A 13,521-nucleotide genomic window follows, 5' to 3' on the forward strand; every position below is an offset into this window, starting at 1 on the left:
AACAACATCATATAGTCACTATGACCCCCAGGACTACACTAGTCTAGTCTGGCTGCTGGAACAACATCATACAGTCACTATGACCCTCCAGACTACCACTAGTCTAGTCTGGCTGCTGCTGAACAACATCATACAGTCACTATGACCTCCAGACTACAACTAAGTCTAGTCTGGCTGTGGAACAAACATCAAACAGTCACTATGACCTTCCAGACTACCACTAGTCTAGTCTGGCTGGCTTGGAAAAACATCATACAGTCACTATGACCCTCCAGACTACCACTAGTCTAGTTGGCTGCTGGAACAACATCATACAGTCACTATGACCCTCCAGACTACACTAGTCTAGTCTGGCTGCTGCTGAACAACATCATACAGTCAATATGACCCTCACCAGACTACCACTAGTCTAGTCTGGCTGCTGGAACAACATCATACAGTCACTATGACCCTCCAGACTACCACTAGTCTAGTCTGGCTGCTGGAACAACATCATACAGTCACTATGACCCTCCAGACTACCACTAGTCTAGTCTGGCTGGCTGTGGAACAACATCAATACAGTCACTTGCCCCTCCAGACTACCACTAGTCTAGTCTGGCTGCTGGAACAACATCATACAGTCACTATGACCCCCCAGACTACCACTAAGTCTAGTCTGGCTGCTGGTAACAACATCATAAAGTCACTATTACCCTCCAGACTAACCACTATCTAGTCTGGCTGCTGGAACAACATCATACAGTCACTATAACCTCCAGACTACCACTAGTCAGTCTGGCTGCTGACAACATCATACAGTCACTATAACCCTCCAGACTACAACTAGTCTAGTCTGGCTGCTGGAACAACATCATACAGTCACTATGACCCCCCCAGACTACCACTAGTCTAGTCTGGCTGCTGACAACATCATACAGTCACTATGACCCTCCAGACTACCACTAGTCTAGTCTGGCTGCTGAACAACATCATACAGTCACTATAACCCTCCAGACTACCACTAGTCTAGTCTGGCTGCTGGAACAACATCATACAGTCACTATGACCCCCCCAGAACTACCACTAGTCTAGTCTGGCTGCTGGAACAACATCATATATCACTAATGACCCCAAGACTACCACTAGTCTAGTCTGGCTGCTGGAACAACTCATACTAGTCACTATGACCCTCCAGACTACCACTAGTCTTAGCTGGCTGCTGGAACAACAATCATACAGTCACTATGACCCTCCAGACTACCACTATACCTAGTCTGGCTGCTGGAACAACATCATACAGTCACTATGACCTCCAGACTAACCACAGTCTGGTCTGGCTGCTGGAACAACATCATACAGTCACTATGACCCTCCAGACACACCATGTCTAGTCTGGCTGCTGGAACAACATCATACAGTCACTATGACCCTCCAGACTACCACTAGTCTAGTCTGGCTGCTGGAACAACATCATACGTCACTATAACCCTCCAGACTACCACTAGTCTAGTCTGGCTGCTGGAACAACATCATACAGTCACTATGACCCCCCAGACTACCACTAGTCTAGTCTGGCTGCTGGAAACAACATCAATACAGTCACTATGACCTTCCAGACTACCACTAGTCTAGTCTGGCTGGCTGCTGGACAAACATCATACAGTCACTATGACCCTCCAGACTACCACTAGTCTGTCTGGCTGCTGGAACAACATCATACACTCACTATACCCTCCAGACTACCACTATCTAGTCTGGCTGCTGGAACAACATCATACACTCACTATGACCCTCCAGACTACCACTAGTCTAGTCTGGCTGGCTGCTGGAACAACATCATACAGTCACTATGACCCTCCAGACTACCACTAGTCTAGTCTGGCTGCTGGAACAACATCATACAGTCACAATGACCCCCAGACTACCACTAATCTAGTCTGGCTGCTGGAACAACATCATAACAGTCACTATGACCCTCCAGACTACCACTAGTCTGGTCTGGCTGGCTGAAAACAACATCATACAGTCACTATGACCTTCCAGACTACCACTAGTCCAGTCTGGCTGCTGGAACAACATCATACAGTCACTATGACCCTCCAGACTACCACTAGTCTAGTCTGGCTGCTGGAACAACATCATACAGTCACTATGACCCTCCAGACTACCACTAGACTGGCTGGGCTGCTGGAACAACATCATACAGTCACTATAACCCTCCAGACTACCACTAGTCTAGTCTGGCTGCTGAAACAACATCATACAGTCACTATGACCCTCCAGACTATACCACTAGTCTAGTCTGGTCTGGCTGCTGGAACAACATCATACAGTCACTATGACCCTCCAGACTACCACTAGTCTAGTCTGGCTGCTGGAACAACATCATACAGTCACTATGACCTCCAGACTACCACTAGTCTAGTCTGGTCTGGCTGCTGGAACAACATCATACAGTCACTATGACCCTCCAGACTACCACTAGTCTAGTCTGGCTGCTGGAACAACATCATACAGTCACTATGACCCTCCAGACTCCCACAGTCTAGTCTGGCTGCTGGAAACAACATCATACAGTCACTATGACCCTCCAGACTACCACTAGTCCAGTCTGGCTGCTGAACAACATCATACAGTCACTATAACCCTCCAGACTACCACTAGTCTAGTCGGCTGGCTGCTGGAACAACATCATACAGTCACTATGACCCTCCAGACTACCACTAGTCTAGTCTGGCTGGCTGCTGGAACAACATCATACAGTCACTATGACCCTCCAGACTAACCACTAGTCTAGTCTGGCTGGCTGCTGGAACAACATCATACAGTCACTATAACCCTCCAGACTACCACTAGTCTAGTCTGGCTGGCTGGAACAAACATCATACATCACTATGACCCCCAGAACTACCACTAGTCTAGTCTGGCTGCTGGAACAACATCATACAGTCACTATGACCCTCCAGACTACACTAGTCTAGTCTGGCTGCTGGAACAACATCATACATCACTATGACCCCCAGACTACCACTAGTCTAGTCTGGTCTGGCTGCTGGAACAACATCATACAGTCACTATGACCCTCCAGACTACCACTAGTCTAGTCTGGCTGCTGGAACAACATCATACAGTCACTATGACCCTCCAGACTACCACTAGTCTGTCTGGGCTGCTGGAACAACATCATACAGTCACTATGACCTTCCAGACTACCACTAGTCTAGTCTGGCTGCTGGAACAACATCATACAGTCACTATGACCCTCCAGACACCCACTAGTCTAGTCTGGCTGCTGGAACAACATCATACAGCACTATGACCCTCCAGAACTACCACAGTCTAGTCTGGCTGCTGAAACACCATCATACAGTCACTATGACCTCCAGACTACCACTAGTCCTGGTCTGGCTGCTGGAACAAACATCATACAGTCACTATGACCTTCCAGACTACCACTAGTCTAGTCTGGCTGCTGGAACAACATCATACAGTCACTTAGACCCCCCAGACTACCACTAGTCTAGTCTGGTCTGGCTGCTGGAACAACTCATACAGTCACTATGACCTTCCAGATTACCACTAGTCTAGTCTGCTGTGGAACAACATCATACAGTCACTATGACCTCCAGACTACAACTAGTCTAGTCTGGCTGCTGGAACAACATCATACAGTCACTATGACCCTCCAGACTACCACTAGTCTGGTCTGGCTGCTGGAACAACATCATACAGTCACTAGACCCTCCAAGACTACCATAGTCTAGCTGGGCTGCTGCTGGAACAACATAATACAGTCACTATAACCCTCCAGACTACCACTAGTCTAGTCTGGCTGCTGGAACAACATCATACAGTCACTATGACCCTCCAGACTACCACTAGTCTAGTCTGGCTGCTGCTGGAAACAACATCATACAGTCACTATGACCCTCCAACTACCACTAGTCTAGTCTGGCTGCTGGAACAACATCATACAAGTCACTATGACCCTCCAGACTACCACTAGTCTAGTCTGCTGCGGAACAACATCATACGTCACTAATGACCCTCCAGACTACCACTAGTCTAGTCTGCTGGCTGCTGGAACAACATCATACTGTCACTATGACCCTCCAGACTACCACTAGTCAGTCTGGCTGCTGGAACAACATCATACAGTCACTATGACCCTCCAGACTACACTAGTCTAGTCTGGCTGCCTGGATACAACATCATACAGTCACTATGACCCCCCCAGACTAACACTAGTCTAGTCTGGCTGCTGAACAACATCATACAGTCACTATGACCCTCCAGACTACCACTAGTCTAGTCTGGCTGCTGGAAACAACATCATACTGTCACTATGCCTCCAGACAACCACTAGTCTAGTCTGGCTGGGCTGGACAACATCATACAGTCACTATGACCCCCAGAACACCACTAGTCTAGTCTGGCTGGCTGCGAACAACATCATACAGTCACTATAACCTCCAGACTACCACTAGTCTAGTCTGGCTGCTGGAACAACATCATACAGTCACTATGACCCTCCAGACTACCACTAGTCTAGTCTGCTGCTGAACAACATCATACAGTCACTATGACCCTCCAGACTACCACTAGTCTAGTCTGGCTGGCTGCGTGAACAACATCATACAGTCACTATAACCCTCCAGACTACCACTAGTCTAGTCTGGCTGCTGGAACAACATCATACAGTACACTATGACCCTCCAGACTACCACTAGTCTAGTCTGGCTGCTGCTGGAACAACATCAATACAGTCACTAATGACCCTCCAGACTACCACTAGTCTCAGTCTGGCTGCTGAACAACATCATACAGTCACTATGACCCTCCAGACTACCACTAGTCTAGTCTGGCTGCTGGAACAACATCATACTGTCACTATGACCCTCCAGACTACCACTAGTCTAGTCTGGCTGGCTGCTGAACAACATCATACTGTCACTATGACCCTCCCAGACTACCACTAGTCTAGTCTGCTGCTGGAACAACATCATACATCACTATGACCCTCCAGACTACCACTAGTCTAGTCTGGCTGCTGGAACAACATCATACAGTCACTATGACCCCCCAGACTACCACTAGTCTAGTCTGGCTGCTGGAACACATCATACAGTCACTATGACCCTCAGACTACCACTAGTCTAGTCTGGCTGCTGGAACATCATAACTGTCACTTGACCCTCCAGACTACCACTAGTCTAGTCTGGCTGCTGGAACAACATCATACAGTCACTATGACCCCCCAGAACACCACTAGTCTAGTCTGGCTGGCTGCTGGAACAACATCATAACAGTCACTATAACCCTCCAGACTACACTAGTCTAGTCTGGCTGCTGGAACAACATCATACAGTCACTATGACCCTCCAGACTACCACTAGTCTAGTCTGGCTGCTGGAACAACATCATACAGTCACTATGACCCTCCAGACTACCACTAGTCTGGTCTGGCTGCTGGAACAACATCATACAGTCACTATGACCCTCCAGACTACCACTAGTCTAGTCTGGCTGCTGGAACAACATCATACAGTCACTATGACCCTCCAGACTACCACTAGTCTAGTCTGGCTGCTGGAACAACATCATACAGTCACTATGACCCTCCAGACTACCACTAGTCTGGTCTGGCTGCTGGAACAACATCATACAGTCACTAAATGACCCTCCAGACTACCACTAGTCTAGTCTGGCTGCTGGAACAACATCATACAGTCACTATGACCCTCCAGACTACCACTAGTCTAGTCTGGCTGGCTGCTGGAACAACATCATACAGTCACTATAACCCTCCAGACTACCACTAGTCTAGTCTGGCTGCTGGAACAACATCATACAGTCACTATGACCCTCCAGACTACCACTAGGTCTAGTGGCTGCTGGAACAACATCATACAGTCACTATGACCCTCCAGACTACACTAGTCTAGTCTCTGGCTGCTGGAACAACATCATACAGTCACTATAACCCTCCAGACTACCACTAGTCTAGTCTGGCTGGCTTGCTGGAACAACATCATACACTCACTATGACCCTCCAGACTACCACTAGTCTAGTCTGGCTGCTGGAAACAACATCATACAGTCACTATGACCCTCCAGACTACCACTAGTCTAGTCTGGCTGCTGGAACAACATCATACAGTCACTATACCCTCCAGACTACCACTAGTCTAGTCTGCTGCTGGAACAACATCATACAGTCACTATGACCCTCCAGACTACCACTAGCTGGCTGGCTGCTGGAACAACATCATACAGTCACTATAACCCCCAGACTACCACTAGTCTAGTCTGGCTGGCTGGAACAACATCAATACAGTCACTATGACCCTCAGACACCACTATCTAGTCTGGCTGCTGGAACAACATCATACAGTCACTATGACTAGTAACCTTTCGGTTACTGGCCCAATGCGTCAGGACTAATTCAGACCTGGGACACCAGGTGAGGGTAATTAACTGCCAGGTAGAATGAAAAACCAGGAGTGTTTGTGACCTCCAGGACTGGAATTGGGCAGCCCTGCTGTACACTGTAATACAGTATTCAGAAAGTAGTTTGAACGTCTGAGTGCCAGTAGCCCAGGGCACTGTCTGCACTTTGTGGACTATTCCATTTGTTCCACTGAGCCATGCAACTTCAATCAAATACTTCCATACTGACAAATGACCCTGGTGTCGGCGTTTCCTACCTGCAGGATGACCCAGTGTCTGTGTTCCCTACCTGCAGGATGACCCAGTGTCTGTGTTCCCTACCTGCAGGATGACCCAGTGTCTGTGTTCTTAGCCTGCAGATGACCCAGTGTCTGCTTGTTCCCTACCTGCAGGATGACCCAGTGTCTGCTGTTCCCTACCTGCAGGATGACCCAGTGGGCTGTTCCCTACCTGCAGGATGACCCAGTGTCTGCTGTTCCCTACCTGCAGGATGACCCAGCGTCTGCTGTTCCCTACCTGCAGGATGTCCCAGTGTCTGCTGTTCTCTACCTGCAGGATGACACAGTGTCTGCTGTTCTCTACCTGCAGGATGTCCCAGTGTTTGCTGGTCCCTACCTGCAGGATGACCCAGTGTCTGTGTTGAGAGGCCTTCTGCAGGGCCCCTGTCAGCCACCCCTTCCTGACCCAGAGACATGTTGTGTAGTGTCCCCAGCTCTATGGAGAAACCCAGCCTCAAACCCACAACACAGGACACAAGACACTCAGAATATCTCTCCACAGTCCCCACGTGCTTCTTATCATCAGGATGTATCTGAATCAGGTGGTTACAGTGAGAACAGGACTGGAGTCTGCTGCTCAACCCAGTAGCTCTCTAGGAGGAGGGCTGGCAGCCCGGTGTTAGTGTAGTGTTGTGGAGCCAGGTTCTCCACATTGTTGAGCAGGTCCACTCCAGGAGAGAGGATGCAGAACACAGGGGTGGAGGGGCTGCTCTCCAGCTTGGCAGCGTCCACATATCTCACTCCCAAGCTCTCCTCCACAAAGCTCCTGTCACAGTTCAAGTCACAGATTTAGTTACCTACTCACTATGGGACTGATAGAGGTGAAATAGAGTATGTTACTATCATTTCCTTACTGGCAAAGCTTGAAGTGCATAAAACTGTTGCATTTTCATGCAGGGGCCACACTTCCTCACCAGAAATGAAAGAATACTGTAGAATATGTAGTGCTGATGTTTCAGTCCCAAATGGAACCCTTTTCCCTACATAGTATGCTACTTTTGACAAGAACCCCATGGGCCCTGGTCAAAAGTAGTGCACTATATAGGGAATAATAGGGGGCCATTTGAGACACAACTGATGTCTCACCTGAGGGCGTAGGTCATTCTGTCAGGGCATATGGCTCTCAGCATAATGAGTTTCTGTAGGGAGCTTTTATTCTTCCAGTCCTGAGGAAACCCCTCTCTCTCAGGACACTCTGAGTCTACCATCTTCCTCCTTGGCTGAGCCCTTAATGTTCTGGTCCAACCCCCCAGAACTCATCCAGGGTAGACAGGGTCTTGGGAGATCATCAACATCACACCACCCTAAGCTGTTAATGTCCCAGTGCAGGCTCCCTATTCCCTATGGGCCCTGGTCAAAAGTAGTGTACTACATAGGGAATAAGCTGCCAGTTGGATCGCACACACAATGTGCTACTGTACTTCTTATTGCACTCATTTTAGTGCACTCTATGGGGGATAGGGTGTGATTAGTGCACTCTATGGGGAATAGGGTGTGATTAGTGCACTCTATGGGGAATAGGGTGTGATTAGTGCACTCTATGGGGAATAGGATGTGATTAGTGCACTCTATGGGGAATAGGCTAGGGTGTGATTAGTGCACTCTATGGGGAATAGGGTGTGATTAGTGCACTCTATGGGGAATAGGATGTGATTAGTGCACTCTATGGGGAATAGGATGTGATTAGTGCACTCTATGGGGAATAGGGTGTGATTTAAGGTGCAGCCTTGGAGATGTGTGTTACCCTGACGATTCCCAGGCTTGTGGGGACAGGAACGAGACAGGGCTGGCTACGCTGGGCTCCACTGGGAAATACAACAGGAAGTCAACTCCTGGGCTCAATTGCCCACGGGTCAGCAGAATCTGGAGAGGAGAGACAACAGAGATACAACAGGTATAGATTAGAAAAGGGGATTCAGATCAGAACTTTATCCTATCAATAAAGTTTTGATCAAACAAGAGTATGGCCTCGGCAACCAGAAATTCATCTGAAACAGAGACATGTGAAGCCACGACCAGGCGAATGACAGCCTTACTATAGACACTTTCTCACAGTGGAGTTGAGAACAGTTGGCGACAGGCAGGTGGCCATGACAGTTATTAGCATTCTGCCGTCAGGCCACACCGCTGTCAGAGGTAACAGTCTGAACAGCTTTGGCCAGGCAGGTGGGAGAGCTAATCAAAAGCAGCGTATGGTCCTTCTGTCCCGCTGACGGCCTCTAATTGAAGCTAATGTGGGGCCAGAATAAGTGCTTTGATTTATGAGAATGACAGGGGGTGCCAACCTTTTGGGGCGGCCCGGGCCACTTACCTGGAAGGCATTGTGTGACAGGAAGGTTGACTTGTCTCTCTGGAAGAGGCTCGGGCTGGTGTAGAGGAATGCTGAGTAGGTGACGGCCTCGGGTCAAGGAGAGCACTCTGGCCCTCACGTCCTCGTCCACTCCGCTCGCTCTATCGCTTTGTGGAAGACTGTGTTGAAGGTCTGGAGCACAGGTACAGAGAGGAAGGTAGGAGAAAGGTACAGGAGACAGTACAGAGACAGGTACAGAGACAGGTCAGAGACAGGTACAGGGAGAAACGTACAGGAAGACAGGAACAGAGAGACAGGTCAGGGAGAAGGTACGGGAGACAGTAAGGAGACAGGTACAGTGAGACAGGTACAGAGGACAGGTACAGGGAGAAGGTACAGAGAAGCTACAGAGATAGGTACAGGGAGACAGGTACAGGGAGACAGTACAGGGAGACAGACAGAGAGACAGGTACGGAGACAGGTAAGGGAGACAGAACAGAGAGACAGGTACAGGGAGAAAGGTACAGGGAGACAGGTAACGAGAGACAGGTACAGGGAGAAAGTTCAGGGAGACAGGAACAGAGAGACGGTACAGGAGACAGGTACAGAGAGACAGGTACAGAGAGACAGGTACAGAGGACAAGTACAGGGAGACAAGTACAGGGAGACAGGAACAGAGAGACAGGTACAGGGAGACAGGTACAGGGAGACAGGTACAGGGGAGACAGGAACAGGAGACAGTACAGGGGGACAGGTACAGAGAGACAGGTACAGAGAGATAGGTACAGGGAGACAGGTACAGAGAGACAGGTCAAGAGACAGGTACAGGGAGACAGGTACAGGGAGACAGGAACAGGGAGACAGGTACAGGGAGACAGGTACAGGAGACAGGAACAGGGAGACGGTACGGAGACAGTACAGGAAGTACAGGAGACAGTACAGAGAGATAGGTACAGGGAGAAGTACAGGAAACAGGTACAGAGAGCAGGTCAGGAGAAGTACAGAGAGACAGGTACAGAGACAGGTACAGGGAGACAGGATCGAGGAGAAAGGTACAGAGAGACAGGAACAGAGAGACAGGTACAGAGACAGGTACATGAGACAGTACAGAGAGAAAGGGATTTCATAGGTCCATATGTGATAACTGTTCTATTACACCCCAGGGAGTCTCCCCCATGTGTCTCAACAAGCTAGGAGAGTAGTGGGACACACAACACTGACAGATAATGACGACACGATCTCAGATATTAAACACCCTAAAGGAGAACTGGTACATGGCGTTATAAGACGTTATAATCCTTGAGGGAGAACTGGTAAATGGGGTATAAGAGGTTATATCACCTTGAGGGAGAACTGGTACATGGAGTTATAAGGGATAACCTCTTATAAACCTCTTATAACCCACGTACCATTCCCTCAAGGTGATTATAACATCTTATAAACCTATTATAACCCATGTACCAGTTCTCCTCAAGGTGATTATAACTCTTATAAACATCTTATAACCCATATACCAGTTCTTCCTGAAGGTGATTATACCCCATGTACCAGTTCTCCCTGAAGGTTATTATACACTCTTATAACCCATGTACCAGATCTCCTCAAGGTGATAATACCTCTTATAACCCATGTACCAGTTCTCCCTCAAGGTGTTATAACCTCTTATAAACCTCTTATAACCCATGTACCAGTTCTCCCTCAAAGTGATTATAACCTCTTATAACCATGTACCAGTTCCCCTCAAGAGATTCTAAATAAAATCACCTGGAGGGAGAACTGGTACATGGGGTTATAAGAGGTTATAATCACCTGGAGGGGAACTGGTACATGGGTTATAAGAGGTTTATAAGAGGTTATAATCACTGGAGGGAGAACTGGTACATGGGTTATAAGAGGTTTATAAGAGGTTATAATCACTGGAGGGAGAACTGGTACATGGGGTTATAAGAGGTTTATAAGAGGTATAATACCTGGAGGGAGAACTGGTACATGGGGTTATAAGAGGTTTATAAGAGGTTATAATCACCTGAGGGAGAACTGGTACATGGGTTATAAGAGTTTATAGAGGTTATAATCACTGGAGGGAGAACTGGTACATGGGTGTGATTCTGTGCAGGTTGTAGATGATGAAGTAGAACAGAGAGGTTCTCTGGGCAGCAGGGCGGTAGAGTCTCTGGCCTCGTTGAGCTTTGTTTGATTCTCTGGCCTCCACCACCTGTGTGTATGTGTCAGTTAACACAATGAGCTATGAACTAGGGCCTCAGTCATGCTCCAGATTTCTCCCCATTTCAGCGTAGCCAGAAGTACATTTCATTTGCAGCTAACACGGTGAAATGGAGCAGCCATTGCTCTACTAACTGACTATAAAACAGTAGGCCTATATAATAACACATGGAATTTAGGTCTTGACGCTAGTAGACATCCTAAACCAAGAGCTACTTAACTCCAGATACTACTGTACATCAGAGAGGCTGAACAGTATTTGTTCCCGTGTTGTTCTAACACCAGTGATACTAAACTACAGGCTACTGTATGAATCATTTGACCTGGTTATCATGAACATAATTATACACTAAGATAGACGCAATAACTAAGATAAGATAGACTTTATTAGTCCACATGGGATGGAAAATGTCTTCTGCTTTTCCCAACACCTTCGATACACACACACACACACACACACACACAACACACACACACACCAACACACACACACACACACACACACACACACACACACACACACAACACACACACACACACACACACACACACACCACACACACACACACACACCACACACACCAGGGGTGAAAGTTAGCCGGTACGGCATCCGGTCCGCTACGGCTAAATAGATTGTGGGGGTACGCTGTATGCTATAGATACCATAGAACTCCAGTCATTACGCTAACGCCATGTTAGCATTGACTCGCAAAACGACCTCTAACTTCCTTCATACTGGACACAGAGACATAAAAATGGTATCCAGGAGTTCATCTGACTGGGAAGTAGACACAATCCCAAAGTATCCCTTTAACAGAAGCCTCTGGTCGAAATCCTCATGTTCTCCAGACTTTGAAGGTTTAAAATGTATCCAGGAGATAATCTATAGTCTCCCCAAGCAGCCATACAGTATTTATCTGTTCCTCCATTTCAATTCAATTAGCAGAGGCTCGACAAACCCGACCCGGTGGCTTTTCATTTTTCACTAATTACCCTTCCCATGTCAGGCAACGGGCCCCATTTTTTAGGGCCCAGGTTTCCCATGGCCCGGATCTTGTTACACTCTATATCTTCACAAGCAAAAATGAATGTACTATTGATAGAACCATTACTCCACCAAATGAAAGTCCTGGGCTGATGGATTGGCTTGTAGTCYTCCGTCAGCCATGAAAGGAAATAATTAGTATTCATTACTTCACACTCTACAACATTCCAATTATTAATGAACTTCAGCTGTGGAGCCCCACCGTATCCATCATGACCATCACAGCATGTTGTATTAATCACAAGCAGAAACAAGCGCAGGTCATCTACAGCGGATGCATTTATAATCAGATTTACCACAGGGATGAATTGTCACGGGTCGGCAGACAGCAGCACCGTGTCTGTTAGGAGTTCAATACATGTCCAGTCTCAGATGTTCAATAATATTCACACTTTGGTTTCACAGGGAAAGGAAGGAACAAGAAAGATGTGTGTTGATGGTTGGGAAGAGGAGGTCGATTTATAGTATTTTTATTTTTCCCTTTGCACCGTAGATACTTCCTGTTACATTGTGATATGTTGTTCATTTAGAGGATTGAACTCAGATAATCATAACACCGGTGGTGTGGAGGTGAATTAATATGCTTGGGGATTGGATTATTTGCTCCATTGGTTCAAAGGGACTCAGTGTAATAGATTGAAATACATCCACAACCATTTCACATCATAGTGGATTCATCATTCTTTCCATAACCTACGCTACGGCAAATGACCAAATCAACTACAAACTATAGGCTTACGTAGCCCAATGATAGACCTATGTAGTCTAATAATAAGCCTATGTAGCCTAATGATCTGTATTGGAGATTGTCCTGGATACACTCCTGACCACTGTTCAGAGTGGTGGTGGTGTTGTGTTGTTCCCATTCGTTTTCAGAGAGGGAAAGGTCCCTTACCCACAAGAGAGGCTGGCTGCCCACTACTCAGGGCTAACCACTGAAGAATAACTGCTCAGTATTCACCACATAAAGACTATGAGCAGGCCAATGAACATCTATCACCAGGCGTCAGAGGGGCGATCCATACGTCTGCCTCAGGGATTCAGAACACGCAATACAAATTCATCTATAATCTAAAGAGCAAGGAGCAATCATATCCCAGTCAGTCATGTCTCTGGAGCTGTCCACCGCTCAGTGAGACTCCAGCGTCAGTCAGTCATGTCTCTGGAGCTGTCCACCGCTCAGTGAGACTCCAGCGTCAGTCAGTCATGTCTCTGGAGCTGTCCACTGCTCAGTGAGACTCCAGCGTCAGTCA

At 47.6% G+C, this 13,521-nt stretch overlaps 1 pseudogene; it reads right to left on the reverse strand.

The window, feature by feature from the left end:
- LOC112078709 (dynein axonemal heavy chain 11-like) overlaps positions 1–8,817 on the reverse strand; it is a 12,630-nt pseudogene extending 3,813 nt beyond the window's left edge.
- Between the last annotated feature and the right edge of the window lie 4,704 nt (positions 8,818–13,521).

Source organism: Salvelinus sp. IW2-2015, unplaced genomic scaffold (assembly GCF_002910315.2).
Source record: "Salvelinus sp. IW2-2015 unplaced genomic scaffold, ASM291031v2 Un_scaffold6110, whole genome shotgun sequence".
Lineage (NCBI taxonomy): Eukaryota > Metazoa > Chordata > Actinopteri > Salmoniformes > Salmonidae > Salvelinus > Salvelinus sp. IW2-2015.